The sequence below is a fragment of the Pseudomyrmex gracilis genome, unplaced genomic scaffold (assembly GCF_002006095.1).
Source record: "Pseudomyrmex gracilis isolate BER0280 unplaced genomic scaffold, ASM200609v1 scaffold_533, whole genome shotgun sequence".
NCBI lineage: Eukaryota > Metazoa > Arthropoda > Insecta > Hymenoptera > Formicidae > Pseudomyrmex > Pseudomyrmex gracilis.
Genome location: NW_018021117.1, coordinates 19,738 through 24,886, shown reverse-complemented (window position 1 = coordinate 24,886; position 5,149 = coordinate 19,738). Strand labels below are relative to the sequence as shown.

At 37.6% G+C, this 5,149-nt stretch overlaps 1 protein-coding gene across 1 annotated transcript in view; it reads right to left on the bottom strand.

Moving 5' to 3' along the window:
- LOC109860994 (iduronate 2-sulfatase) overlaps positions 1–4,400 on the bottom strand; it is a 29,921-nt gene extending 25,521 nt beyond the window's left edge. The window contains exon 1 of the mRNA XM_020440459.1: positions 4,330–4,400. The gene's annotated coding sequence lies outside the window, so the exon portion shown is untranslated. The remainder of the gene's footprint in view (positions 1–4,329) is intronic.
- Positions 4,401–5,149: the final 749 nt, after the last annotated feature.

Genomic DNA, 5,149 nt, shown 5'->3' with positions numbered 1-5,149 from the left:
CTAAAAAGATAAAAGAAAACAAAAAAAAAAACAAAAGCTGTGCGAAACAAAAAGTGATTTGAATATCACGCTCGAATTTTCTTTTTCTTTGTTTTAAATTTGATACACTCGCGTGTGTTGTGTGTTCGTAGGATGAACTGTTTCTGCTCTCCTAACTCTATCTCCTGAAGTTAAAATGTACAGCTTGCGCGGAGAGCGAGCAAATCTGAATCCGTCTTGCGGGAGAGCGGAGCGTGTTTCGTGAGAAACACACGAATGAACAAAGAAGGAGACGCGTTTTGTTCAATCAAAAAAACGATGTGAGCTGTGTAATCGGGTCTCGAGAGCCGAACGCGCTTATTCAAACTTCTAATTGTCAACGTACAACGCAGACAGCATCCAGCGAGACATATTAGGTGCCTTTAGAATTCCCAATCAGCAGTATGTAGAAGACAGAGAGAGAGAGAGAGAGAGAGAGAGAGAGAGAGAGAGAGAGAGAGAGAGAAAGAGAAAGAGAGAGCGCATGATGCATGTAGATCATTGTACCGACTCGTTCTTAATCTGAGAAACAGCGTGCTGCGAGTAAGTGTCACGGACGCGATATTCGGTATGCCGATTTGTATAATCCGTACATGTGAATATATATGATATATATACAGGGTGTCCCAGAATTGGTTTAACATCTCTCGTAGGCAGGTAGAAGGAATAAAACTGAGTCGAAAAGTCCTATACCATTTTGCTAGATTCGCAATAGTTACTGAAATTTTAATTAACAAAGATCCGCGAATAAGCATGCATCGGGCTGTCTTACGCGCGTAAGACAGCCCAGTGCGCTTCGCGCGCTAACGGTGTTACCCATAGCGACATATGGGAGGAGCTAATATAACAGCATATACTATAACATATACATATTAAAATGTAATTGTGCGAAGCGCGCCGGGCTGTCTTACGCGCGTAAGACAGCCCGATGCATGCTTATTCGCGGATCTTTGTTAATTAAAATCTCAGTAACTATTGCGAATCTAGCAAAATGGTATAGGACTTTTCACCTCAGTTTTATTCCTTCTACCTGCCTACGAGAGATGTTAAACCAATTCTGGGACACCCTGTATATCAGGTGTACGGAATAGGTATTTCGATCTGATGCTCACGACGGATATTGACATTTCTATTTTCATCATTGAATTTTCTCGGAAAGCTCAATCTTCTAGAAATAATCGTGTAACGTTAGTGATAACGCACCGAAGAACTTCATTAAATTTATAAATTGACGATGTCGAGTCGAGTTCTTTGGTCAAAAACTTTAAGCAGAATTTAATCGCAATTTAATTAATGTTGTTGCATAAAGTTATTTAAATAGGGATTTTACTTTATATGTTATATTTCATTGGGCATTCTCTACTCTACTTGGTAAGGAAAAGTTAATCTTTATTAAAGGATATTATAGGACTTTAATTGTTACTGAAAAACGTCACACACAGTTAGCGCTTTATGAGAGACATTACTGTGAAATAGTTTTAACAATTTTGAAAATTAGTAACGAACGATCGCGCGCAGACAATGTCGCAGCGGACTTTTTGCTACGCGAGGATCGATTGAATTCTTCACCGAAGAATTGCAGTGTACGACGGTAGAGAACAATATTTTATGAATAATAATAAAAAGAGAAAAAAAACTACCGAAGTGATTGAGTGGACGAACTTGAGCGAGCGAGCACTGCAAACGCAAAAAAATGCCACCTTTTCCAGAGACTGCAATATTCTCGAAAAATTGTCTTTCGACACATCCGCGGTTGGGATATTAATCGATAATCTGTAGGAAAAGACTTTTCCTATACGTAATCTTCTATTTTTTTTTTTTTAAGTTGAGATATTTCGGAAAATACTTCTTACTCCGAACTTTTTTCTTCAAGTGAAAATAACTATATTCCCGATTTGATAGAAAGAACTTTATCTCACGATATTGTAGAACATTGCTTTTACCGAAAACAGTTTTAACATATTAAAGCAGTAATCGAACTTTTGAGAAATTCGACTCAACCTTTGTACAATCCTTTTCCAAAGATATTGTCTCAACTTTCACACTTCAATGTAAGACAAACGATTTAACGAAGATCCTTATATTCAATCAATTAAAAAGTTCTTGCGAAACTGTTCCCCGTCGAGCCGCACCGACTGAACTGAACAATCTGCATCTTGAATATATACACTTCCATATATATTGTTTTTGTTTTAGTATTTCGATAAAATTTACGTTTAACGGACGAAGAAGAAAGATCGCGAAAAAACATTCCAACACGAGACTATAAACGTCATCGAGAGATTCATCGATCTCGTCGCACGATTCAAATAAATAAGAATAAATTTAAATGAAGAAAGAAAAAACCGTAAATAAATATAGATATATAATTAAATATAAATAAATATATTTAAATGTGTATATACGTACATATATATGGGCATATGTGTGCGTGTATATGGACATAGATGTAGATCGCTGATTGTACTTCTGCCGACGTAGACGCAGAGCACCTTTGTATATCGTGAAAACATTTTTGTCCTCTTGTGCGATGCGTTGTAAAATGTGATTCTCGTCGAGAGAAGGTGATCGTGAGCGAAGTGCTGTGATTGCGAGGCCGATTGGCGCTGATTGTGCGAACCGTCGCGCTGATTAGCGGTGATCGGTGACGATGCGCCGGGACAATGGTCGACGTATAATTCTTTGTAAGCTGCATCCGCGATTTTCAAATCCATCGACAACTCGCGAAAAATCTCCTACGTTCAGACAGATATGGATTTATTTTGCGAATCGAGAAATCCGACGAGTCGAGAGTTTTCAGAATAAAAAGTAAATTGTTTTTTTTTTTTTTTTAAATTTTTTTTTTTTTTTTTTTTTTTTTTTTTTTTTTTTTTTTTTTTTTTTTCTTGTTTCTTTTTATTTTATTTTATCAATCTTCAGGACGAAAATCTTTCGGTATTGTTTTCGAAAATCAAACAATTTCTTGAGGCTTCGATTTTACGCGAACGTTATTGCGGAGAATTGCGAGTCGGAGAGGATTGGGAAATCGCCGCTGCGCGTAGTGACGTGCACGTGTGCATGAAGAGAGAAATGGAGAAGCAGATTGTGATGAGCGAAACTATTTGACGAGGTCTCGCGGTGGCGTCGATGCAACAAAACAAACACCACCAGATTAAGTATCACGACGACAGATTAAGCAAGAAAAATAAAAGACGAGAAAGAAACGAAAAAAGGCGAACATACAGTACATGTACTGTTTCTCACAAAGAGAGGAGAGACAAGATATGTCTCTTATCGAACGCAATGTCGCCAGTGATATCGGAGGTGTTCGGTGTAACGGTTGTGTCCAATATCGTATTTGCGTCGAAGAACTCGAGGAAATTAATTTTACAGCGAAGACGAAATGAAGAGAGAGAAAGAGAGAGAGAGAGAGAGAGAGAGAAGTGCTCGACTCGGAGATTAATTTTCTTGAGCTTTTTTTTGAGAGGAGATTGCGTTTCGAGACATTTTTTCTTCGTTACGGGCGCGTTTGAGATGCGCGTTTTTTCGACGCAGAGAAAAAAGAAGTCGGGATATCGATTCCGGGAATGAACTTGATGAGAGATGTTCGCATGTGTATGACACCGCGTCACTTCGGCCTACGTATATAGCGGTTTTTTCATATATTTTACTATATTACACGTATTTTGTCAGGGCTGAGAAAACACAGCTGCTAACTAAACACAAAAAAAAGAACTATGTATATCTTATACATATTATATATATATACAAGATACATGAATAGCGTGTAAGCGTAACACTTTGTGTGTCACATGTATACAACCAGCCCCCGTGATTGACACGCACAGGGCTCATAGTAAAAAGGTTCTTAAAAGAAACAAAAAAATAAATAAATAAATAAACAAATAAACGCGGAGCCGGTGCTCCGGAATTCCGTTGAATGCCGGAGAATTCTCCGTCGAGAAGAATCCATTCCGGGATTCCGACGCCGCTCTCCCTTATCTGTGAACGATGTTTTGTAATCGCGATGTGTGGGCGCGGACGAATTTCTTTGAAAACAAATAAAAGATTTTTAACGACTGCAACGAGGAGAAGAGTCTCGCAGTGTGTCTGTTATTTATGTCTTTATATCGTATGATTTTTTTGTTCTTCCCCATCCTTCTTACATTGTAATCAGTCTTTGTATAAATTTTCTTCCCGCCATCGTCTACTTGATAAATTTTTGACGTACACATTTTGCACATTCGCAAAGATTGTCGTTTCCTATCCTACATACATTTACAACATTTTACTACGAATCAAGTAATTAAGTAGTAAAAAGTATGCACGTACCTGACAATGGTCGTCGTTACGCACTTCGCTGTTCAATTCGGCGAGAAAGTAGCTCTTGGAAGACACGCGAAAACGTGATTTCTTCTTTACTTACGAGAGAAACACTTGCGCACACATCGGAAATTTGTCGATGAATCTCCCGACGACAACGATCGCGGGAAAGACGAAACAATCGAGCGCTCTTTCTCCGTGACTCACTTTGCGTTCGTAAGAATCGAAGAACGATTCTCGAAATATCGATGCGAGCGAGTTTCGCGACAAAGATCGAATTCGAGACTTCAAGAATGCTCTCGAGATGTGGGTAGTAATTTTACATTTCTTTTTTTTTAACAAATTATTTTCACAATAATGTCAAAACATTATAATAAAATATCGAAATACGATTAGAAAGTTTTTAAGGATTTTTATTGAAAATAAATTTATACACGCGGGCGCGAAACACATTCGAGACGCAAACACACGCAGAAACGAGATGCAAGAAATGTACATGTTCACTCAAGTGAATTGGCAGAAGAAAAGATTTGCTAATCATTTCACAGTATCATGAATATAACAAATTAACGTCTGCTTCTGTAAAAAAAAATTTTACTTTGAAGTTCGAGTCACTCGAACAGGTGTGGATCAACGAAAAATGGAATAAATGTACTGACTTCCGCAAAAATCAATTTAGCAAATCATGCTGCTCCAAATCGTAACATAAATACCAAGCTAAATACTTAAAAAAAAATATACATCACAAATGAAAAAAAAGACGTTGACACATAAACCTGAATTGATATTAAACTTATGGACGGATTAATTTTTTTGATGAGATGCAAAA